The sequence below is a fragment of the Tamandua tetradactyla genome, chromosome X (assembly GCF_023851605.1).
Source record: "Tamandua tetradactyla isolate mTamTet1 chromosome X, mTamTet1.pri, whole genome shotgun sequence".
NCBI classification, from domain to species: domain Eukaryota; kingdom Metazoa; phylum Chordata; class Mammalia; order Pilosa; family Myrmecophagidae; genus Tamandua; species Tamandua tetradactyla.
Genome location: NC_135353.1, coordinates 123,416,684 through 123,443,495, shown reverse-complemented (window position 1 = coordinate 123,443,495; position 26,812 = coordinate 123,416,684). Strand labels below are relative to the sequence as shown.

General features: G+C 36.9%; 1 protein-coding gene across 3 annotated transcripts in view; it reads left to right on the top strand.

Moving 5' to 3' along the window:
- Positions 1 to 26,812, top strand: part of JADE3 (jade family PHD finger 3) — a 260,292-nt gene that overhangs the window by 76,552 nt on the left and 156,928 nt on the right. The window contains exon 2 of one of the 3 annotated variants that reach the window (XM_077145601.1): positions 16,616 to 16,876. The exons of the other annotated variants lie outside the window; for them this stretch is intronic. The gene's annotated coding sequence lies outside the window, so the exon portion shown is untranslated. The remainder of the gene's footprint in view (positions 1 to 16,615; positions 16,877 to 26,812) is intronic. 3 annotated transcript variants of the gene reach the window in all.

Here is a 26,812-nt window from a genome sequence, read left to right as displayed (position 1 = left end):
CTTTTGCTTTTTCCCACCATTATAAAATATGAAAACCATTCTTAGCTCTCAGACAGTAGCCTAGATTTGGCCTATGGGTCATAGTTTGCTAACCCCTTATCTAAAAGATTGCGTAGTACTTGTAAAATGTAAACTAAAGGTTTCTGGTCAAGATAGCTCTGATTTCATACTTTAAATCATATCTCCTTTCTAAACAAAATGATGATAGATAAGATGGTAAAAATAAGAAAGACATATCTGTGCTCTAGGAAAAATAAATCTCTGAACCACAAACAGATCAACAAACACAAGTGAAGTATAATTAGTTGTGGGTCTCTAGTTACTGATGTGCTGGGCTGTAGGTCCAGAAAAAGGTAGGAATCTAATTTCTTTGGATAATGGGGATCAAAATACTCTATATGAAGGAAATGATAGGTTCACTGTATAAAGTCAGGGATTGCTCATGAGCAGAGGCAGGAAAAGATGTTACTTCTCTGCTCTGACAGGAGAGCAGAGAGACGTTTGAGACCAGGGCAAATACATTAGTGACTCACTGTCTAAATCTGTACTTTTCTCATTATTGGTGAGATGGGACTGAGAGTCCTAGGAGGAAGCAACAGCAAAATTCTGTGAAAAGGGTGAGTAAAGAGGGAGATAAGCAACACATTTTCTCCAAGGTTAGCCTGCAAAATAAAATGTCAAAGTAGCGAGGACAGTCATCCAAATTAGCAAGCAGGAAATAAGTTCACTCCCAACGAAAATCGTTTTAGAATGACTTTAAAGTTTAGCATTCGCAAGTAGATAAAGGAAGAATAACATCATTAAAAAAAGTCCAGCCCATATCTGGTAGGAATTCATATTCTAGTTGGAGATATATGTATACATAGATACAGATACCACTGGTTACAAAATAAAGTTAGTGATGGTGCTATGCACAGGTCATACTGAGAGCTGTTGGGATTGTCAAGGTGGGGGTGAGTCAGACAGAGGCTTCCTAGAGGAGGTAACATGTTTACTGAGCCTCGTGAGGATGAGTTTCTATGTCCTCAAAGTGAAGTGAGAAGAGGACCTTCTAAGCAGGTGTTATAGTATGATTATATAAATTATAGGGGTGAGAAACAGCATGGGATACCGTGACCTATGGAAATTCAGTGTTAGCATAAAACCAATGCAGAGCAGGTGCAGGATAAAGCTGCAAAAGTAGTTGAGACCCCTCATGGAGGACCTTGTTGGCTTTGACGAAGACCTTGATAAAGATCCTAGGAGCAAAGGACAGCTATTGAAGTCTCTTAGCCATGAAAGGGATCATTGGTCAGATTTACATTTTAGATAGCTCCCTGGCAGCCTAGTAGAGGGTGAGTTTGGGGACAACAAGATTAAGAGTCCTAAGACCATTTAGGGAGCTGCTTTTACATTCTGAACTGGAGGAGATAGTTAGGTCCTAAACTAGGGAAATGATGGCTGAGATGAGAAAGGAATATTGATTTAGATGAGTATTTCAGAGGCTAACTTGGCAAGATTTGATGATGGATTAGATGTCCCAGGATGAGAGAAAGGAAAGAGTAAAGAGATTTTTCTAGATTTTGTGACTGCGTAAAGAGGTTGTCAGTGGAGATTCCTAGAAGAGAAGAAGAGAAGTGGAGAAGAGAAGATGTTTACCTTGGTGTTCATCATCCTGCATCATGTCTGGTTGGCAGGACGTTTTTCTCATTATTTATATTTTTGAATCTCAAGCTCTAGGAAAAGCTCTCGCCTGGCGACCCGTTCTGGGAGTCATAAACATTTGGATAGTGTAGGAGGGGCACATTAGGAATCCATCAGCACTTGCAAGATGGTTAGAGGAAGAATAGGATCTTGGAGAGCAACAGAGAGGTCCTGGAAAAAGCCTTTGGCATCCAAGGGAGTTGTTACAAGGGTGGTGGTGGGAATTATCAGCCTGTCAAATGTAGCCCACAAATCCTCAGAGGTGAGGGTTGGGAAATATGCACAGACTGTGGTGACCTTTTCAAGACCTCTGGTGTGGTAGAAGCCAGTTGAGGAGTAACTGAGAGTAAAGAAGGGGCGACAGAGTGTAGACTATTTTTTGAGGAGTTTGCAGAAGAAGGGAAAGAGAAATTGGATATTAGCTAGAAATAAATGAAGTAGGATCAAGAGGTGGTTTGGGAATAAAGATAGGGAGAAATTAGAACCTGCTAACAAGTGCAAATCTAGAATAGAGGCAGAACTAGGACATTCAAAGGAGTCAGATTTTTTTATGTTCACAAAATATTATTTCCTTGTTTGGATGTCCAGAAATTGAAATTTTAGACAGTAAGCCTCCTGTCCCTTGATTGGCCAAGTAGAGGTTAGATATTTGCTGGTCCAACTGTATAGAGCTATGTACTGGTGAGTGTCCTCAGGAGTTTTAGCCTATGTTCAATTCCCAATAGTTTGCTTAAAGTTGCTTTAAATATTATAAAGCAATGAGTTATTCTGTAGGCTTGCCTCACCTGGCACCTCTCCATAGATTCCTTGAATCACTGGGCCAAGTTAAGTTATTTGCCTTTGATCTTGGAGGATGAAATTAAACTTCAGATTCTCAGATAAGAAATATTGAGGCTTAGTGTCCAGAAAGTTTTATTATGTTGAACAGTAAATTATGGTTTGGGCTCACAGGTATTTTTGAGAAGTAGTCACTTTCTTCATAGCAATGAGTCTTTTCAAAATATTGTTTTATTTTTTTAACTGTCCATGTTTTTTTGTAAAGCACTGTTACTTGGAATAATTAAAATAGCACTGAGATGATAGAAGAAATGGATAGAAAGGAAAAAAATTCTGCTTATTTTTCTCTGTGAATTCCTATATGGATACTTTTAGTTTACATAGAATTTTGGTTTTCTAGGGCCACAAAGAGATAATTAAATTCCACCAACAACCTCTAGTTAGTCTTTATCTTAGATATTGTATGATCTCTTCGGTTAGCATTTAAAACATTTCAGGGGTAAGCTTTTGCTGTTTTGTCTCAAATGACTCAGGTACTTGTCTGTACCCAAATCTGACTCCCTGGAGGTAATAAAGCATGAACAACACATATGATTGAGCTCAACTAATTCTGAGAAAGCCACATTTCAGTTATTACTTTCCAATTTTCTTGTTCATTTCTTTTACAGACTAACAAGTGGTATAACTAATTGATTAGAGTTTTATTTCTTCTCAAATTATAAATTTTAAATTCTATTTGTTAACCTTTTGAAAATGCTAATACATAATACAATGACTAAAACCCAGACAGTAGAACTAGAAAATGCAAGTACTGGAAAACCCCCACCCCCAGAAATAAAAACCCATGAACAACTGTGTTTGCTTTAAACCCAGGTATGTGGAATATTTATCTTTTAAGGAAAAATAGATGCATCCTTTTCAGCAACTGATTTTCCTTCTTATGGGCCCACACGTAGGGGGTCAGCCTCCCAATTACCCCCAGGTCTGAAAGTTTTACTTATTTCTTAACCTGTTTGTTTCCTTGCTCAGGGAAGGTGCAGTAAGTGAAAATTTCACAATACTATAGTTTGATTCTTTTCCTTTCTCAATTTAATAATTTCCAGATATGTGAGGAACATGAATAAGATGCTCTTTTTGTCTTTTAAAACAGTTAATTTTTTTAGGTAATTTTAGACTTAGAGAGGAATTGCAAAAAAAATGTACAGAGAACTTGCAGTTCCAGACAAGATGGAGTAGAAACGTTTTACCCTATTCCTATTAAATGTAATGCTATTGGAAGTTTAAAAGTGAATGGATTGAGGGTGGGCCACGGTGGCTCAGCAAGCAGTGTTCTCACCTGCCATGCTGGAGACCCAGGTTCCATTTCCGGTGCTTGCCCAGGTAAAAAAATATATATATTAAATGAATAGAAAATAATACACCATGAAAACACCAATCAAAAGAGAGCTGGAGTGGCTATACTAATACCAGATAAATTAGATGTCAGAGCAAAGAAAATTACCAGGGACAATATAATGATAAAAAGACCAACCCACCAAGAAGATATAACAGTGCTAAGTGTATATGCACCATAACACAGAGCTTTGCAATATATGAGGTAAAACCTGATATATGAAAAGAGAAATAGACAAATCCACAGTTGCAGCTGAGAGCTTCAACACTCCTCTGTCAGTAATTAATGAAACTAATAGACAGAAAAGCAGCATAGATATAGAAGAAATAAACACCACCATCAGTCACCTAGATCTAATTGACATTTATAGACTGTTCCACATAACAACAGCATAATATACTTTCTTTTCAAGTGCACATGCAAGATTCACCAAAATATATCATCTCAGGTCATAAAACAAACCTCAACAAATATAAAAGAATTGAAGCCATGCAGAGTATATTCTCTGACCATAATGTTATCAGACTAGAAATCAGTAACAGAAATTCAGCAGGAAAATCTTTCAAACACTTAGAAATTAATAATTAATCCATGGGTCTAAAAAGAGTCTCAAGGGAAATAAAAAAAAATACTTGAACTTGAATTACAATGAAAATGTAGCTTATCAAAACTTACAGGATGCAGCTAAATCAGTGCTGAGAGGGATATGCATAGCATTTAAATGCTTATATTAGAAAAGATGAAAGGGCCCAAATCAATAATCTAGGCTCGCACCTTAAGAAACTGGGGGGGGAAAAAGAGCAGATTAAACCCAGAGCAAGCAGAAGGAAGGAAATAAAGAAAAGAGCAGAAATCAATGTATTTGAAAACAGAAAAACTATTGTGTTTTAAAACCTTCTTCTTCAAAAAAAGAGATTCTGATTTAGTTGATAATGGGTACAGTTTGAGTGCTGGGATTTTTACGCACTCCCCAGATGATTCCAATGTGTAATGGGCATTTTAAAACCTGTGTCAGGGAAGTCGAATACATTTCCTACATATTTAACCTGCCCTTGGCACCTATCTCCCAACCACTTTTCATTTCTCCTAAGGGAAATTTGTAGTCTATTCGTTTTCCTTATTATTATTTGCCCTGAGTCTGTACACTCTTTCCCTTGCATGTTAACTTCCATTTCTGACTACTGCTGGTCACAGGCTTTGCTCTGACCTGAGGTAAGTGTTTAACAGCAACCCCCTCCACCTCGTACCCAAACCCTCCTTGATTGACTCTAGGATTAACTCTGAAACCCCCCTCTGATTGGTTTGTCACACATCACTGGTTACCACTTTTAGGCTGTGATCACTCAAGCCACAGTGACAATGTGTCTGGTGCACCTGGTCCTATGATGCTGGCTCTGAGGGAGCTGAAGGACTTGGTTGGTTTCACTCAGCTTTTCCTTATCTAAATCTCCTTTCTGGTGGCTAGTACAGTGCCTGCTCTGTATTAACATCATTAACAGTTGGTATGCCTATAGATTTGAACTTGTTGAGTAAGTTTGGGGTTGTTTCTGTTTAACCTTATAGAAGAGGCTTAAGGGCCTGTTACTGTTATTAAAACAGCTTGGATAAAGATTATTTTTCCTAATAAGTTCTAATAACTGTAAATCAGATAGATGTTATTGTAAATGTATTAGGGGTACATGTGTGTAAGAAATTGAATGTGGACACAACTCATAGCAGCTGATAAGACCTAATGGAAATCATTGTTTTAAAATTTGAGTTTCTATGAAGAGAAAGAATTATATTTTACAGTGCAAGTGATTCTTGTTGATTTACCTTATTCTTAAGAGATTTTATCTGCAAATAATATTTTATCTTAAAAGGATTTATGTTGTATGTGTATGTGTATGTTTTTTTATTCTTAGATACCAAGCCCACTTATTAATATGGGTGTTTGAAATTGTTGAATATATGTACATAAATTTTTAAAAACTGTACTGCTAATGTTTTTTTTTAGTTGTTGAAATTGGCCCCTTTTCTTTAAAAGACATTGAACAGATTTTTATTTAGAAAGGGCTAGGCCATTAAAATCTGTCAAGATAACATCACAGAATAGGCCGCCCAGGCTGAAACCTTCCAGTGAGGTCTGCATCAACCAAAGAATGAGCTGGATGTTAGGAGAGTGATAATTCAATTGTATGCTTCCAATTTTCAATATTCTTTCTTTCATTTAAAAGAATAAGTTTCAATAGCTTAGACCAGGGTTTGGCAAACTATGGCCTATAAATAAAATGCAGCCTGCAGCATGTTTTTGTATGATCTGTGAACTAATAGCAGTTTTTACATTTTTTAATGGTTGAAAAATAATTAGAGGAAAAATAATATTTCATGGCATGAAAATTGTATGAAATCCAAATTTCAGTATAATAAAGTTTTATTGGAACAAACATCCTTGTTCATTTGTGTATTGCCTATGACTGCTTTCACGCTCTAATAGCAGAGTTGAATAATTGTGACAGAGAGTATAGAGCCCTCAAAGCCAACGATATTTGCTATCTGACCTTTATGGAAAAAGTTTGCTGACTTTTGATTTAGACTCATTTCCCAACCTGGTCTTCCCTTGCAAGATGATTTATATTCAGGACACTTGAAATGCCTAAAGAAGTTGTTAACAAGTCTGTTTATTAAAGCAGGTCTGCTTCCTGGTGACAGGGATAACTATGGCTGACAGAAATATTTGTCTCAGCAACAGGAACTTACCTTGGTAAAATCATATTTTTTCTTTATTTTTTCTTTTCTTTAATGCTTTTTGAAGGCTTTACAAAAATACTTGAGGCAAGATGTAAACATTTCCAGACTCCTCCCTCATTTGGTCACAGGGGACTTATGAATCGTACACTATGTCTAAATTTTTTTTTACTTTTTTTATTGTATAGTATAACATATGTACAAAGCAAAGAAATAAAAAAGCAGTAGTTTTCAAAGCACTCTTCAACAAGTAATTACAAGACAGATTCCAGAATTTGTCTTGGGCTACCATATGATCCCCTCATATTTTTCCTTCTAACTGCTCCAGAATAAAGGAGGCTACAGGGCTTAGATATTTTTTATCGAATATGTCTTAATTTTTAAAAACGAGCTTTATAATGCTGAAATATTAAAATGGTCTTCATTTAGAAAGTACAGAAAAGTTTATCTACTCTCACTTCAGATATCTCTTCTTTCTTAAAAGGCAAAGATTCATTGGGAATGAGGAGAAGCAGTAAAATATATAGGATAAGTTATTTTTCTTCTGATTAATTAGTTTCTAGATAGATATTTTATGGCTTCATTCACTGGACTACTGAGATGTATAGAGATGAAAGATGTATGAGGCGAACATACTCGAAGAGAACAGTTTTGTTTCCTTGGCATCGAAGCAGTGATAGATTGAATAGTTTGTGGAGAGGGATAAATTCTGAATTAGAGCATAGGCAGGGGACTTAAGTGGGTCTCAGTGTGGAGAAGGGTTTGTATTGTTTACCCCAAAGCAGAGATAGTCAGCTCAAGAAACACATTTATGGCATTCATGACTTCTGTTTAAGGAATAGTATGAGTGGTTATTTGCTCACATGGGCAAGAATTGACCCTTAAGGATGTAAGAAATGTGCTGTTCTGGTCTGACCAGAGCTCAGTTCTTTTGGCATCGGCAGGCCTCCAGCAGGGAGGCAAGAATTCTGCCTGCTGAGCCACTGTTGCACCGCCCCAGAGCTCACTTCTTTGATAATGGCTCTGAAGGGTATTTTCCTGAAAGCTATACTTAAGGATTACTTCCAGATACCATTATAGATTTATCCTCTTTGATTTTATCTCAGTCCTTCTTGAACCTATTTGCATTTTCATCCTGTTAATCTTCTTGAACTGATGAATTCTGTAAGTTCCCCAAGCATCGCTGATAAAATTGCCTTTAGGTTTTAGGGAGTGTCCCTTTGTTACTGAATTCTATGATTGGCTGAAGAAGCTCAAGTAAATCATTTCTACATTCTTCCTGAGACCTGTTGATTTCTACTTCATCCCTTTAGAGCAGGGTTTCTCAACCTTTGCACTGTTGACATTTTAGGCCAGATAATTCTGTGCATTGTAGGAGAGACTATCCTTGCATTGTAGGAAGTTTGTTTAGCAGTACACCTGGCCTCTACCCACTGGACGCCAGTAACATCCCCACATCCTACTTTCCCAAGTTGTGACAACTAAAAAATGTCTGCAGATTTGCCAAATGTCCCCTGGGGGCAAAATCACCCTTGGTGGAAATCCACTACTTCAGATCTCCGGCTTTTCCAGTCTACAAAGTTTTTAGCCTTTTGGGATATCTTTGTTTATATGGAGGCTTCTCTATCTAATTGAATGTATTTTGATTTTCTGATTTTTTTCCAGCTCTGGTTAATGTCCATCTTGAATAACAGTGACGGCTATTTTCATAGTTTCAGTGCTTTGTGCAGCTACATCATTTGGGGGTGGTGTAACGGGCAGGTACTTTGAAATCTTAAAAGTTTTTTATTTTTTTGCAGTTAAGAATATGTGTACTATAAAAATGTGGTTAATTCAAATAATCAGAAATAATGTTACCACCCAGAAATCCATCACCTCAATACAACTAATGTGAATATATTGGTTTATAGTCTTCATCTGTTTTCTGTATTTTATTTCACAGACATAATCTCTCTATAAAACCAGTTTTATACTGTTATTTCCAACTTAGCCTTTTAATGTAAATAATAAACGTTTTCCTGTATTAAGATCTCATATCATATTTAAATTACTGAAAGCTATTCCATAATATTAATGTACTTTAATCGTTACCCTTTTGTTCAATAGCTAGATTTCATTTGTTATTTTTATTGTGGAGTTTTAATGAACATTTTTCTTCATTAATTGTTTTCTGTGTTTTGGATTCTTTCTCAAAGATGAATGTTTGAAGTAGAATTCCTGGGTCAAAGGATGTGAGTATCTTTAAAGTAGAGCCTTAGATTATTTTTAAGCTGCTGAGTGGTTCTGCAGAGAGGGCAGTGAATAAGAGCTCCTTGCACTGATCACACATTTCAGAAGGGTATCTGTAGTTGTAGAGTAAAGGAAAGGGATATGTTTGGTTCTATCATGTTTGCTTTCACTTGCCTGCCTGTTCCTCTGTGGCAATACTAATGGGGAGTCAAGTAGCCACCAAACACAGATTTAGGTTCCACTCCTAAATAGTCACAGTTGGATTGATTTCCAAACAGTGCTTTTTAAAGGAAGGTATTTCACCCAAGGAAGGCATTTAATTCAGACATTTGTATTTTGCCTGTCATTATTCAAATAAACCTGTATTTGTGATCAAGATACAATAGGAATAAGATCTGAAAATGTACCCTCAAATTATAGTTCCCAAGGGTGCAAGGTGAGAAATGCTGCACATTTCATTTCTGCCAAAACTAAGGAATATTCATTTTGGGAGGTAAGGAGGAAAAGAATGCCTTTGTCAAATCTGTACCTTCAATAGAGGACTAGAAAATAAACAGCTGATTAATATATCCGAATGTATGACATTGAAACACATCATAAAGTTACTCCAAGATTGCAGTGTACTTATGGTTTTGCTTATTCTAAGGAAAAATTTTAAATGTACTGCTCAGTAAAGATTCAGATGTGTTGTCTTAAATAGGGTCCCTAGAAGTAGGGTTCAGATGTACATGATTTATTGAGAAAATGCTTTCAAGAGAAACCTATAAGGGAGGGAAGGAAGGAGCTGAGTAAAGTTTGGTCTTGGGAAAGTCTAGCCAAAGCCTGTTTTGGGGAATAAGTAGGGTGGGGTGAGAGGGTAGAGCAATTATTGGCTGTGGGCTCCCCTGGAACTGAGACAGAGAATGCAGTCTCTCTCCGGCAGGGCTGCAGTTCTTGGGAAGGGGTTAGCTGAAAGCTGCTGGCAACTGATAAATAGCTGGGAAATGGATGCGCTAGCTCCAGAAAGAGGATTTTGGGGAACACCCCAGCATCTTTATTCTTTTGTATGTTTACTTTATACAGGATACTGTGCTAAGAGCTGGGGTGAATGTATCACAGTCTCTACTTTGAAGATGCTTGTGGTCTAGTGACAGGGCTGACCATGTAGAAAGAACATTCATAGTTCAAATAAGGTACTTTTTACCTGGCTAGGAAACAAAAAGGTAAATAATTATTAGGGAGTGCTATCTGGGGAGTTTTTTTTTTTTTCAATCTGCCAAATTTATTTTAACATTTGTTCCCTATTATTTATTTATTTTTAATCCATATGTTTTACTCATCTGTCCATAAGGTAGATAAAAGAAGCATCAGACACAAGGTTGTGAAAGCGATATCATTATACATTCGTCTTCAAGAAACATAGCTACTGAAACACAGCTCTACATTTTCAAGCAGTTCCCTCCAGCCTCTCTGTTGCACCTTAACTAAAAAGGTGATATCTATTTAGTGCATAAAAATAACCTCCAGGATAACCTCTTGATTCTGTTTGGAATCTCTCAGCCATTGACTTTATTTTGTCTCATTTCTCTCTTACCCTTTTTGGTCAAGAAGGTTTTCTCAATCCCTTGATGCTGAGTCCCAGCTTATTCTAGGATTTCTGTCCCACATTGCCAGGAAGGTCTACACCCCTGGCAGTCATGTCCCACGTAGAGATGGGTAGGGCAGTGAGTTTGCTTGTCTTGTTGGCTCAGATAGAGAGGCCACATCTGAGCAACAGAAGAGGTTCTCTTGGGGGTGACTCTTAGGCCTAATTTTAAGTAGGCTTAGCCTATCCTTTGCAGGGTTAAGTTTCATATGAACAAACCCCAAGATTCGGGGCTCAGCCAGTTGCTTTGGTTGTCTCCACTGCTTGTGAGAACATCAGGAATTCTCCACTTGGGGAAGTTGAATTTTCCCCCTTTCTCACCATTCTCCCATGGGGACTTTGCAAATACTTTTTTATTCACTGTTCAAATCCCTCTGGGATTTATCGAGGCATCACTCTGGATAAACCTACAAAATCTCATGCCCTATTCAAGGTTCCATGTACTTATGGTATGCAATTAAGCTGTCCACATAAGTTGTATTTTTTGCACATTTAGTCACTATCATTATACACTGTAGGCATTCCTAGATTGTACCATCTCAGTCTTTATCGTATATCTTTCCTTCTGATTTCATTGTGCCCCCAGGTCTCCTCCCTCTATCATTCTCACATTCAGCTTCATTCAGTATTCTAACATTATTGTATTACAGTTAGATAGTATTGTGCTATCCATTTCTGAATTTTTACAATCAATCCCTTTGCACAATCTATATCCCTTCAATTCCAATTACCCAATCTCTACCCTATTTCTATCTCCTGATGACTTCTGTTCTTAACTGAAATTATCCAGGTTCATTCATTAATGTTAGTTCATATCAGTGAGACCATACAGTATTTGTCCTTTTGTTTCTGGCTAATTTCACTCACCATAATGTCCTTAAGGTCGATCCATGTTGTTACATATTTCATAACTTTATTCTGTCTTACAGCTGCATAATATTCCATCATATGTATATACCACAGCTTGTTTAAGTCACTCATCTATTGATGGACATTTGGGCTGTTTCCGTCTCTTGGCAATTGTAAATTATGCTGCTATAAACATTGGTGTGGAAATGTCTGTTTGTGTCTTTGCCCTCATGTAGTCTGAGTAGATACCTAGCAATGGTATTGCTGGGCCATATGGTAGTTCTATACTTAGCTTCCTGAGGAACCACCAAACTGCCTTCCACAGCAATTGTACTATTTAACATTCCCGCCAACAGTGGATAAGTGTGCCTTTTTCTCCACATCCTCTCCAGCACTTGTCATTTTCTGTTTTATTGATAATGGCCATTCTGGTGGGTGTGAGATGATATCTCATTGTGATTTTGATATACATTTCCCTAATAGCCAGGGAAGTTGATCATCTTTTCATGTACCTTTTGGCCATTTGTATTTCCTCTTCTGAGAAGTGTCTGTTCAAGTCTTTTGCCCATTTGTAACTGGATTCTCTGTCTTTTTGCTATCAGGTTGAACAATCTCTGTATATATTCTGCATGTTAGAACTTTATCTGATATATCATTTCCAAATACTGCCTCCTGTTATGTAGGCTGTCTTTTTACTTCCTTGACAAAGTTCTTTGATGCACAAAAGTGTTGAATTTTGAGGCGTTCCCATTTCTTTCTTTCTTCAGTGCTCGTGCTTTGGGTGTAAGGTCTGGGAAACTGCCTCCTATTATAAGATTTATAAAATATTTCCCTACATTTTCTTCTAACAGTTTTATGGTCTTAGATCTAATGTTTAGGTCTTTGATCCATTTGAGTTAATTTTTGGATATGGTGTGAGAGATGGATCCTCTTTCATCCTTTTGCATGTGGGTATTGAGTTCTCTAGGCACTGTTTATTTGAGTGTCTATTTATTGAAGAGACTGTTCTGTCCCAGGTGAGTTGGCTTGACTGCCTTATCAAAGATCAGTTGTCCATAGATGAGAGGGTCTACATCTGAATACTCTATTCGATTCCATTGGTCAGTATATCTATCTTTATGCCAGTACCATGCTGTTTTGACCACTGTAGCTTCGTAATATGCCTTAAAGTCAGGTAGCATGAGACCTCCGACTTCATTTTTCTTTCTCAGGATACTTTTAACTATTCGGAGCACCCTGCCCTTCCAGATAAATTTGCTTATTGGTTTTTCTGTTTCTGAAAAGTAAGTTTTTGGGATTTTAATTGGTATTGCACTGAATCTGTAAATCAATTTAGGTAAAATTGACATCTTAACTATATTTAGTCTTCCAATCCATGAACATGTATGCCCTTCCATTTATTTATGTCTTCTGTGATTTCTTTTAACAATTTCTTGTAGTTTTCTCTGTATAGGTCTTTTGTCTCTTTAGTTAAATTTACTCCTAAATATTTTATTCTTTTGGTTGCAGTTGTCAATGGAATTTTTTTCTTGATTTCCCCATCAGATTGTTCATTACTAGTGTATAGAAACACTGCAGATTTTTGAGTGTTGATGTTGTAACCTGCCACTTTGCTGTACTCATTTATTAGCTCTAGTAGTTTGGTTGTGGATTTTTCAGGGTTGTCGACATATAGTATCATATCATCTGCAAACAGTGAGAGCTTTACTTCTTCCTTTTCAATTTGCTACCTTGTATTTCTTTTTCTTGTCCAACTGCTCTGGCTAGAACTTCCAACACAACATTAAATAACAGTGGTGATAGTGGACATCCTTATCCTTGTCTTGTTCCTGATCTTAGGGGGAAAGTTTTCAGTTTTTCCCCATTGAGGATGATGTTAGCTATGGGTATTTCATATATTCCGTTTATCATGTTGAGGAAGTTCCCTTCTGTTCCTATCCTTTGAAGTGTTTTCTGCAGGAAAGGATGTTGAATTTTTTCAAATGCCTTTTCTGCAGCAATTGAGAAGATCATGTGGTTTTTCTGCTCTGATTTGTTGATATGGTGTATTACATTAATTGATTTTCTTAGGGTGAACCATTCTTGCATATCAGGGATGAATCCTACTTGGTCATGGTGTATAATTCTTTTAATATGCTGCTGGATTCGATTTGCAAGAATTTTGTTGAGGATTTTTGCATCTATATTCATAAGAGAGATTGGTCTGTAGCTTTCTTTTTTTGTAATACCTTTGTCTGGCTTTGGGATGAGGCTGACATTGGCTTCATAGAATGAGTTAGTAGCTTTCTCTCCTCTTCAATATTTTTGAAGAGTTTGAGCAGAATTGGTTCTAATTCTTTCTTGAATATTTGGCAGAATTCACATGTGAAGCCATCTGGTCCTGGACTTTTCTTTGGGGGGGAACTTCTTAATGATTTATTCGATTTCTTTACTTGTGATTGGTTTGTTGAGGTCGTCTATTTCTTCTCGAGTCAATGTTGTTTGTTCATGCCTTTCTAGGAAGTTGTCCATTTCTTCTACATTGTCGAGTCTATTAGCATAAAGTTGTTCATAGTATCCTCTCATTACTTCCTTTATTTCTGTGGGGTCAGTGGTTATGTCTCCTCTTACATTTCTGATTTTATTTATTTGCATCCTCTCTCTTCTTCTTTTTGTCAACCTTGCTAAGGTCCATCAATCTTACTGATTTTCTCATAGAACAAACTTCTGGTTTTGTTGATTTTCTTGATTGTTTTCATGTTCTCAATTTCATTTATTTCTGCTCTAATCTTCATTATTTCTTTCCTTTTGCTTGCTTTGTAGTTAGTTTGCTGTTCTTTCTCTAGTTCTTCTAAGGGGACAGTTAATTCCTCGATTTTTGCTCTTTCTTCTTTTTTGATATAGGCATTTAGGGCAATAAATTTCCCTCTTAGCACCACCTTTGCTGCATCCCATAAGTTTTGCTATGTCATGTTTTCATTTTCACTTACCTCAAAAAATTTACTGATTTCTCTTGTAACTTCTTCCTTGACCCACTGGTTGTTTAAGAGTGTGTTTTTGAGCCTCCATATACTTGTGAACTTTCTGGCCCTCTGACTATTATTGATTTCCAACTTCATTCCTTTATGATCTGAGAAAGTGTTTTGTATGATTTTAATCTTTTTAAATTTATTGAGACTTGCTTTGTGATCCAGCATACGGTCTATCCTTGAGAATGATCCATGAGCACTTGAGAAAAAGGTATATCCTGCTGTTGTGGGGTGTAATGTTCTATAAATGTCTGTTAAGTCTAGCTCATTTATTGTATTGTTCAAATTCTCTGTTTCTTTCTTGATCCTCTGGCTAGATATTCTGTCCATTGATGAGCTTGGGAAATTGAAGTCTCCAACTGTTATGGTAGATAGTCTGTATCTCTTTTCAGTGTTTTCAATGTTTGCCTCATGTATTTTTGGATCATTCTGGCTCAGTATATAAATATTTATGATTGTTATGTCTTCTTGTTGGAGTATTCCTTTTATTAATACATAGTGTCCTTCTTTGTCTCTTTGAACAGTTTTACATCTGAAGTCTAATTTGTCGGATATTAGTATAGTTACTCCTGCTCTTTTCAGATTGTTATTTGCATGAAATATCTTTTGCAAACATTTCAGTTTCAACCTATGTTTATCCTTGGGTCTAAGATGTGTTTCCTGTAGACAGCACATAGATAGGTCCTGTTTTTTAATCCATTCTTCCAGTCTATATCTTTTAATGGAGGACTTTAATCCATTAACGTTTACTGTTTTTACTCTAAGGGCAGTACTTTCTTCTTCCATTTTGCATTTTGGATTTTATATGTCATATCTAATTTTCCTTCTTTTTACCTTTACAGATAGTCTTCATCTCTCACTCTTCTTCACACCTCTCTCTCCTGTCTTTTCTATCTGTCTCTAGTGCTCCCCTTAGTATTTCTTGCAGAGACAGTCTCTTGGTCATAAATTCTCTCAGTGATTTTTTTTTCTGAAAATGTTTTAATTTCCCCCTCATTTTTGAAGGACAGTTTTGCTGGATATAGAATTCTTGGTTGGCAGTTTTTCCCTTTTAGTCACTTAAATATATCATCCCACTGTCTTCTCATCTCCATAATTTCTGCTGAGAAATCTATGCATAGTCTTATTGGGCTTCCCTTGTATGTGATGGATTGCTTTTCTCTTGCTGCTTTCAAGATTCTCTTTGACATCTGACATTCTGATTAGTAAGTGTCTTGGAGCACATCTGTTTGGATCTGTTCTGTTTGGGGTACGCTGGACTTCTTGGGTCTGTAATTTTAAGTGTTTCATAAGAGTTGGGACATTTTCAGTGATGTTTTTCACCTCCTTTTCCCTTCTGTTCTGCTTCTGGGGCACCCACAACATGTATGTTCGTGTGCTTCATGTTGTCATTCAGTTCCCTGAGTCCCTGCTCATATTTTTCCATTCTTTCCCTATATTTTCTTTTGCTTGTTGGATTTCAGATGGTCCATCCTCCAGTTCACTTGTCCTGTCTTCTGTCTCTTGAAATCTGACATTGTTTTTTTCATGTCTTCTAACGTGCCTTTCATTCCATAAGTTATGTAATTTGTTTTTTCAGACTTTTGATTTCTTCTTTTTGTTCATTCCTTGCCTTCTTAATATCCTCCCTCAATTCACTGATTTTATTTTTGATGAGGTTTTCCATGTCTGTTCGAACATTCTGAATTAATTGTTTCAACTCCTGTATCTCATTTGAATTGTTAGTTTGTTCCTTTGACTGGGCCATATCTTCAATTTTCCTAGTATGATTCATTATTTTTTGCTGGCTTCTAGGCATTTAATTACCTTAATTAGTTCATTCTGGAGATTGTTTTCACTTTTTTTACCTAGAATTTTCTTTCTGGATGACTTTGTTGTCTATCTGTTCTTTGACATTCAGTTCAGCTTATTCTGGACCTCCAGCTTAAGTTTTGTTTAACAGATCAGAATTTTTCAGTTCTTGTTTTCTTGTCTCTTGCCCTGCCTGTATCTTGCCTTTTTCCTCCCACCCTTAGGAAGGTCTACTTAGGTATTATAAACCCCAGCTGAATTTTCCCAGACCAAACTGGCCTCCTGTCAGGAGGAAAGGGTCACCTGTGTCAGTTTTTCCTGAAGGTGAGACCCAGCAGATTGAAAGACTTTCCTATGAAGCCTCTGCGCTCTCTGTTTTTCCTATCCTATCCAGTATGTGGCGCTTGTCTGCCTACACATCCCACCAGCATAAGGTGATGCAATACCTTTTACTTCAGCAGACTCTTCCTGCTGGGGGCATGGTTGAGACAGAGGAGAAGTTGTAGTCTGGTTTTAATTGCTTCACTTTTCCAGACTCTGTGACCTGAACTCCTTGAGGGAGGGATTCCACCTGAGCTGGACCCCACTCCTCTCCTGGGGAAGGAACACTCTCCAGACAAATACTCAAGCAAGCTTAATTCTGCCTATACCTGGGGCAGTGGAGCCTGAGAAGCCTTGCAGCTGTATCCAAAGAGCTATCAAGCCATAGAAACACAGCCACCACAACAAAAGAGGAAATTCCTTTTCAGAGCAGGACCCCTGTTCCTCAGGTTTGCCAATCAAGAGCTTAAGTTGGTACGTTGCTCTGTGTATCTCCAGGTCCTATGTGTCCTCCCCTTTTCCTTCAGGGCCCAGAGCTTCTCAAATCCATAAAAACCTCTGTGTTGTTTTTTTTCTTTTTCCGTCAGCCGTGCCTCCTCTGAACTGGGGCAAAAAACAGCTTTTACTTGAGGTTCAGCTGAGCTGGGGGCCTATTTTTAGTAGTCAGAATTTATTCATTAATTCCACAATTAATTGGTTCAGCTCAGCACCTGCTGCTGGTAAACTCTTTCCTTTCCCTTCTGGGAAGCAGCCTGTGGGGGAGGGGCACCAACCACTGCAGCTTGGGGAATTCACGGTTCTGGGTGGGCTCGCAGCCAGTCCAGCTTGTCCAGACTGGTGTATGCTGTGTGTCCGGTCCCTGACATGGCCCCAGCAGTTCTGTTCTGTTACTGGCTATTTACGAGCTGCTGTGAAGGACGAACTAAATCCCACTCCTCAGTAACCCACCATCTTGGTCCCCCTCTGTTCTGTATTTGGAAAGTTTTATGTGGGAGAGTCAACAAGTGAGTAGGACCAGATTGAGGAGAAATGGGCTGGTCAGGGTAAACAGGGAAGGAATTTAGGCAGAACAGTGTGCCCGTGCAAAGGCATCAAGTATAAAACAAGATGATGTGTTCATGGAATCACGTTATGGGGCATAGTATATGCAATGTTGTTGAGGAAGGCAGGGCTGACGAGGCCTGACAGACTGTAGCCAGGAAACTGTGGAGTTGGAAGGGGCAGCATTCCTGCCATCATCCTTCCACCCTCCAGTGTGTACCTGCTAGCTCTGCCCTCTTGGGGCCCTGTGGTTCTGCGTAAAGATTTCTGAGCCCGTTTCCTCAAATGTAAAATGACTAGTTTTGTTATTATAAATAAGGACATCTAAAGATTTACCACCATGAAATTGTTCTGCTGATATTTACTGTTCTCTGTCATTTTCCTACAGTAATTTAAAGACCAGTGCTCTTATAGAAATAGACACACTAGTGGACTTTTACAGCCCAGATCCAGAAATTAGCTTGCTTTTATCTTCTTTTCTAAAAATCAGTGGGGAATCAGTTTCTTCTTCTCCAGGACTGGTGCTACTGATATTAGATAATCTCTTTGCTAGGACTTTACTGATGGTGCAAAATTTTTTGTTTCCATCTATAATTCTTAAAATGATTGTTACTTAATAGCTTAAAAAATACCAGCATTTGCAGATTCTTAAAAATCTGTTTAACCCCCAGAGTCATGAACGTTTGGTGACTTTCTCACTTAAAGAACAGAATCTTGCAGAAAATGAAGAACGATTTTGTCTTAAGTTCATACGCCCAGATCTTCAGATGAGAGGAGTATGCCTTAAAAGAAGTCTTTGCGTTTCCTGAAACGCTCAGGAAGGTGAAAAGAGAGGATCCATGTTCAGTTGTCTTTTTCTGCTGAAAATTTAGAGAATAAAAACATTCCATGCCATCTTTTACTTTGATCCCATGATTAGTCTTAAATATGGAGGTTATATTCAGTAGAAATACATTTTTTCTGTTACTCTTCTCAGCTCTATCTAAAACTTTCTCATTGATAAAATGTATCTTTTGCAAAGCTTTATTGATATATACTTTACATACCGTAAAATTCACTGATTTTAAATATACAATTTAATGGTTTCTAGTATATTTGCTAGAATATTGCAACCATCACCAGAATCCAATTTTGAAGCATTTCCATCGCTACAAAAAGAAGCCTTATGCCCATTTGCAGTCAGTCCCTATTCCCATCTCTAATCCTAGGGAACAACTAATCTACTTTCTGTCTGTATAGATTTGCCTTTTCTGGAATATCTTTTAAATGGATTCAGACAATAAGCCACTCATACAATGGTTTCTTTCACTTAGCATAATGTGCTAAGTGGTTTTTTGGTACATGTTTTACATTTGTTTCACATACTGTAACATGTTATCAGTGTATCATTCCTTTCTAGTTATAAATACTATCCCACAGCATGAATGTACCATAGTTTGTTTATCCATGCACCTATTGAAGAACATCTGGGTTGTTTCCAGTTCTGGGCTATTATGAATTAATATGCTATAAACATTCATATACAGAATTTTGTGTGGACATAAATTTTCATTTCCCTGAGATAAATGTCCAGGAGTACAGTACAGGGACTGGATCCTATGGTAGTTACACATGTTTAGTATTTTTTTAAAAAATATTTCTACCTGTTTTTTTTTGTTTTTTTTTTTTGTATGGTGTATGGCAGGGGTCACATTTTGTTCTTTTTCCATGTGAGTATTGCAGCACCATTTCTTGAATTTTTGTTTGTTTTTTTGTTTGTTTGCTTGCTTGTTTGTTTGAAGAAGTACATGTGCTGGGAATCGAACCTAGGTCTCTTGCTTGGCAGGCAAGGATTCTACCACTGAACTACCCTTGCACCCCCCTTTTTAACTTTTTTATTTTGAAATACTTCCAAACTTACAGGATAATTACAAAAATAATACAAACCCCATACAGAGGACACTGGCATACCCCTATCCCCCATACTCAGAGCTACCAATTTTAACATTTTGCCATTTCATTCTACAAGCAGGGCAAGTTCTTGGATGATAACTCCCTCAGGCCACCACTAAATAGATTTGGCCAGACATACTTAGTTCCATATATGCACAAGGGTTACTCTGCTCCCTCTGAATCCAGTATCAGAGATCCATACTGAGAGCCTGGGCCAGCTCTGTGATAAGCCAGTGAGGTTTAGTGGAAGGCCCAGCCAGAGCATCATGATGTCCCATTGCTTTCAAGTAGCCTTTTTCTTGATTCAGCACTTGCTCTGTTACTATAGTTCTTTGACTGTTTTCTGGAGGTTTAAGAAAGATGTTTTTACCAGTTCTTGCTGACTATTCCATGATTCTGTGAGGAGACACAGCCCTAAAGCATCTCACTCTGCCTTCTTGAGTCGTGTTTAATTTTTTAAGAAATGGCCGCATTGCTTTCCAGAATGGCTGTATCATTTTACATTCCCACCAGCATGTATGAAACCATTTCACCACAGCCTCACAAGAATTTGGTATTTTCACTATTTTAATTTTCAGCCATTCATACATATTTATGTAGTATCTCGTGATTTTAATTTGCATTTCCCTAATGACTAATGATATTGAATATTTTTTCATATGCTTATTTGCCATTCATATATCCTCTTTGGTGAAGTGTCTGTTCAAATTCTTTGCCATTTTTACTGGGTCGTTTGTTTCCTTAGTGTTGAGTTTTGAGAATTCTTCATATATGTGACGGCAGAAGCAGGGCCAAAGAAATGTGATTTTGCAGACTTTCAAAACAGAGGAAAGAGACCAGGAGCCAAGGAATGTGGGTGGCCTCTAAAATAGAAAAGGGAATAGTTTCTACCCTAGAGCCCCCAGAAAAGAGCATCCTACTGACCCGTTGATTTTAGCTCAGTGAGACCCATTTGAAAACTTCTGACCTGCTCAACTGTTAAGATAATAAATTTGTATTGTTTTAAGACTCAGTTTCTGAGAGTTTGTTACTGTAACAATGGAAAGCTAATACATAGATATTTTAGGAAAACTGCTGTTAATAACTAGGATTTTAAATGTTTGGACATAACATTTGTTGGGAAAGTTTATATATATGGGACATTTCAAAGATAAAGTAAATAAAGCACTATATTGGATAGATTTATTAGAATAATTATGAAATTATTTAATTAGAAAATATTACTTTTATTTTTGTTTAAATTTCTGCGTTCACTGTCTTTAAATTACACATTATTCTTCATGGGAAGAATGTTGTTTTTTTTTTTTTTAATGTCAGAAGAATGTTTGACTGTTTTAGGTTTTTGACCAAGGAGCCAAATATAGACAAAAAATTATATGATAGGAAGATTTTTATTTAAAGAAATATTTAATGAACCTTGACAATAAGAAAGCAGAACGTAAATGATCCTAATACTTTTTCTAATCCTATTAGGTTTTTTAAAATAACAGCTTTATTGAGATATAATTTACACATCTTATAATTCACCCATTTAAAGTGCACAAGTTACTGGGGGTTTTTTGGGTTTTTTTATAACTTTTTTTATTGTATAGTATAACATATATACAAAGCAAAGAAATAAAAGAGCAATAGTTTTCAAAGCATTCTTTAGCAAGTGGTTACAGGACAGATCCCAGAGTTTGTCATGGGCTACCATATGATCTTCTCATATCTTTTCTTCTAGCTGCTCCAGAATATAGGAGGCTAGAGGGCACAATTTATTTTTATCATCACAATCGACTTTTTTTCCTTCTCTTTTTGTGAAAAGTAACATATATACAAAAAAGCTATAAATTTCAAAGCACAGCACCACAATTAGTTGTAGAACATATTTCAGACTTTGACATGGGTTACCATTCCACAATTATAGGTTTCTACTTCTAGCTGCTCTAAATACTGGAGACTAAAGGAGATATCAATTTAATGATTCAGCATTCATACTCTTTTGTTAAATTCTGTCTTCTCTGTATAACTCTATCATCACCCTTGATCTTTCCATACCTCTCTTTAGGGGTGTTTGGGCTATAGCCGTTCTAAATTTTTCATATTGGAAGGGTTTGTCAATAGTATGGGGTAAGGAGATGAAACTGCCAGATGTTTTGGAGAGGCTAGGCTAGGTTTCAGGACTTATCTGGACCAAAGACCCATTTGAAGGTTGTAGGTTTTTGGAAAGTTACTCTAGTGCATGAACCTTTGTGGAATCTTATGTATTGCCCTAGGTGTTCTTTTAGGATTGGCTTGAATGGTCCTGGTTGGTGACGGGCAGGTTATGATAGGTAGCAAAGTCTACTGGAAGCTTGCGTAAGAGCAACCTCTAAAGTAGCCTCTCAACTCTATTTGAACTCTCTTTGCCACTGATACTTTATTAAATACACTTCTTTCCCCCCTTTTGGTCAGGATGCAATTGTTGATCCCACGATGCCAGGGCTGGATTGATCCCTAGGAGTCAAGTAGGGGGGACAACAATGATTTCACTTCAGAGTTGGTGTCAGAAGACTGAGGCCACAATTGAGCCACAACAGATCCTCCAGAAGTAACTCTTAGGCATACCTATAGATAGTCTAAACTTCTCCGCTACCTACATAAGCTTCACAAGAGTAAGCCTCATGATCTAGGGCATGGCCTATTGATTTTGGTATCCCTACAGTTTGACATAGTATCAGGGAATTCCCTTGATGGTAACGTTTAATAGTTCCATATTCTTTCTCCCCACCCTCAGGGGACTTTGCCAATACTTTTTGATTATCTGGTTAATATACGCTATGATGTTTCCAGGCATTACAATAATCTATGCAGGATTAAAGGACCGCTTTCTCACTTTGTGCTCTCTGTGTTTCAGTTGTTCAAATGAGCTCTACACATAGGTTGAATTAGATTATGTACTACAGAAAATTTCAGTTCCAGATCAAATAAACCTTTCTTCCATTGGTCTCAAAGAGTATGTGTGGTTCTAAAATATATACACTGTCTTCCTTAACCCTACGTTCTGAATTACTTTAACCCCAACCTATTCAGCTTCATTCTTATTTCTAAATATCTGGTCACATTTATAAAACAGCCTCTCAAAATCCAGAAATAATAATCACCACTCCAAACTTAATGTGTCTGCTCTAAAAGCTTACAATCTAGGTCCCTGTTTTCTTATAAGCATTTTCTAAAGGTGACCATACCATTGTTGTTCTTTTATTCCTGACTTATTTTGTCTCACCAAATGTCCCACGTGTTCATTCACATCGTTGCATGACTCATGACTTTGTTCCTTTTTGTAGCAGCACAACCTTCATTCATAAGTATACACCATCGTTTGCCAATCTATTTCTCTGTGTATCCTTCAGCCACTTGCATTCATCAGGCATCATGTAGATGGCCCAAAAGTTCACAATCCATCAACATTCTCAATTTTAGATAATTTCATTGTTCCCAAGAGAAAGAAAACCAATAAACACACCCTTGCCAAATAGGAAATCTAAACCTCCTCTTAACTCTTGTCCTTCACCCCATTATTTACCTCTGCTCTTGCTGTGGTAGTGCTGATGGTTTTCTTTTCAACATAGCTCGTAGCACGCAGTAGCAGTTTTCCCCCTGTACACTGGACTTAAACACTCTTAATACAAGAGTCATATCTTTGAAGTAATTCGTAAGAGAACTAATTCATATTTCTAGTGTTGATCACTGGGACACATAGGTCTATGCAACCCCTTTCAATTTTGTTCATCTTCGATATGATAATATTACTTCTAGACCCACTAGAGAATCACCTTCACTCCTATCTATTCCCTTACACTGGAGTTCAACCTCATTAGCTAACGGTTCACCCATCTCTAGCTTCTGTGTATCTCTAAAACCCCTATATTCTGTATTATAAGCCTCTGATTATACGTTTATGCTGGTCATGAAAGTAGAATCATACAATATCTATCCTTTTGTGTCTGGTCCATTTCACTCACCATTATGTTTTCACCCATCTTGACATGTGCTTCAGGACATCATTTTGTCTTCCAATGTGTAATATTCCACCATATGCATATACCACATTTTGTTGATCCACTCATCTGTTGATGGACATTTGGTTTGTTTCCATCTTTTGGTGATTGTGGATAATGCTGCCATGAGCATCGGTTTGCAAATGTCTCTTTGTGTCTTTGCTTTCAGCTCTTCTGGGTATATACCAAGTAGTGTTATTGCTAGGTCATAGGGCAACTCCATATTTAGTTTCCTTAGCAAACGCCAAACAGTCTTCCATAGTGGCATAGTGCACGATTATACATTCCCACCAACAGTACATATGTGTCCATTTCTCCACATCCTCTCCAACATTTATAGTTTCCTGTTTATTTAATATTATCCAGTCTTATAAGTGTGAAATGGTTTCTCATTGTAGTCTTGATCTGCATTTCCCTTATAGCCAATGAAAATGAGCATGTCTTCCTGTGCTTTTGAGCCATCTGTATTTGCTCTTCAGAAAAATACCTGTTCATGTCTTTAGCCCATTTTATAATTGGGTTGGTTGTTCTTTTGTTGTGGAGTTCTATGATTTCTTTGTATATATAGGAAATCAAACCTTTGTCCAATATGTGATTTCCAAATATTTTCTCCCATTTAAGTTGGCTACCTCTTCACCTTTTTGATAAAGTCTTTTGAGTTGCAGAATATTTGATTTGGGGGAGTTCCGATTTATCTATTTTTTCTTTTGTTGCTTGTGCTTTGGGTATAAAGTTTAGGAAGCTACCTCCTATTACTAGGTCTTGAAGATGTCTCCCTACATTTTCTTCTAGAAGCTTTATGGTGCTAGTTCTTCTTATATTTAGACGTTTGGTCCACTTTGAGTTAATTTTTGTGTAGCGTATAAGATAGAGGTCCTCTTTCATTCTCTTGACTGTTGATATCCAGTTTTTCTATGCCCAATTATTGACAAGACTATTTTGTCCCAGTTCAGATGATTTGGGGGCCTTTTCAAAAATCGGTCAACCATAGATTTGGTGGTCAATTCCATTGGTCAGTGCTTCTATTTTTGTGCCAGTACCATGCTGTTTTGACAACTGTGCCTTTATAATAGGTTTTAAAATCAGGGAGTGTTTATCCTCCCACGCTGTTCTTCTTTGTTAGGATGCTTTTAGCTATTCAGGGTCTCTTTCCCTTCCAAATGAATTTGGTAGTTAGCTTTTCCAAATCCTCCAAGTAGGTTGTTGGAATTTTAATTGGTACTGTGTTGAATCTGTAGACCAATTTGGGAAGAATTGACATCTGAACCATATTTAGCCTTCCTATCCATGATCAGGAAATGTCTTTCCACCTATTTAGATCTCCTTTGATTTCTTTTAGTAATGTTATGTAGTTTTCTGTGTACAAGTCCTTTACATCCCTAAACTCATTCCTAAGTAATTGATTCTTTTAGTTTTATTTGCTGTTTTGAATGGAATTTTTTTCCTTAACTGACTCTTCAGCTACCTCATTGCTTATGTATAGAAAAAATGTTACTAATTTTTGCACATTAATTTTATATCCCACCACCTTAATGAATTTGTTTATTAGCTCAAGTAGATTTCTCAGGATCTTCCAAGTATAGTATCATATTTCTGCAAATAATGAGAGTTTTACTTCTTTCTTTCCAATTTTGATGCCTTTTATCTCTGTCTTGTGTGATTGCTCTAGCTAGAAATTCTAGTGTAATGTTGAATAATAGTGGTGACATTGGGCATCCTTGTCTTGTACCTGATATTAGGGGGAAGGCCTTCAGTCTCTCTCTATTGAGTACGATGCTGGCAATCAGTTTTTCATATATTTCCTTTATCATATTGAGGTAGTTACCTTTGATTCCTATCTTTTGGAATGTTTTTATCAGAAAAGAATGCTAAATTTTTCAAATGGTTTTTCAGCATCAATCGAGATGATCATGTGATTTTTACCTTTCGATTTGTTAATGTGCTGTATTACATTGATTGATTTTCTTGTGTTGACCCATCCTTGCATTCCTGGTATAAACCCCAGTTAGTTGCTCATGGTGTGTAATGCTTTAATGTTCTGTTGGATTCAATTTGCTAATATTTTATTAAGAATTTTTGCATCTATGTTCATTAGGAAGATTGGCCTGTAGTTTCCTTTCTTTTAGTATCTTTACCCAGTTTTGATATTAAAATGATATTAGCTTTGTAAAATCAGTTAGGTAGAGTTCCCTTTTCCTCAAGTTTTTGAGGAAAAGTTTGAGCAGGATTGGTGTTAGTTCTTTCTGGAATGTTTGATACAATTTCTCTGTGAAGCTGTCTGGCTCTGGGCTTTTCTTTGTAGGAAGATTTTTGACTGATTGAATGTCTTTACTTGTGATTAGTTTGTTGAGATCTTCTATTTCTTCCTGAGTCAGTGTAGCTCATTTGTGTGTCTCCCATAATTTGTTCATTTCATCTAAGTTGTCTAGTTTGTTGGCATATAGTTGTTCATAGTATCCTCTTATGATTTCTTTTATATCTTCAGGGTTTGTGGTGGCATACCCCTTCTCATTTTTGATTTTGTTTATTTGCATCCACTGTCTTTTTTTCTCTACAGTCTTGCTAGTGGCCCATCAGTTTTATTGATTTTCTCAAAGAACCAGTTTTTGGTTGTATTGATTCTTTCTATTGTTGGTTGTTTTCCCATTCATTTATCTCTGCTTTAATCTTTGTTATTTCTTCTATTTGTTTTGGGGTTAGTTTGCTGTTCTTTCTCAAGTTCCTCCAGGTTTACTGTTAAGTCCTTGATTTTTGCTCTTTCTTCTTTTTTAATTTAGACAATAGGGCAATAAATTTCCTTCTCAGCACAGCCTTTGCTGCATCCCATAAGTTCTGATAAGTTGTATTATCATTTTCATTCATTTCCAGATAGCTGCTGATTTCTCTAGCAATTTCTTCTTTGACCCACTTATTGTTTAAGAGTGTGTTATTTAATCTCCATATATTTGTGAATGTTCTCATTCTTTGGTGGTTATTGAGATCCAGCTTGATCCCCTTATGATCAAAGAAAGTGCTTTGAATAATTTCAACATTTTAAAATTTATAAAGACCTGTTTTGTGCCCCAGCATATGATCTGTTCTGGAGCATGTTCCATGAGCATTATAAAATAATGTAGAACATTGTGCTTTGGGATGCAATGACCTGTGTATGTCTGTTAAGTGTAATTCATTTATCAAGTTATTTAGCTTGTCTGTTCCCTTGTTGATCTGCTGTCTTTTTGTTCTATGTGTAGAGGACAGTGGTGTATTCAAGTCTCCTTCTATTATTGCTGAAATGTCTATTGCTCCCTCCAGTTTTTCCAATGTCTGTCTCATGTACTTTGGAGGCCCTTGATTGGGAGCATGAACATTTATGATTGTTATATCTTCTTGGTGAATTGACCATTTAATTAGTATATAGTGTCCTTCTTTGTCT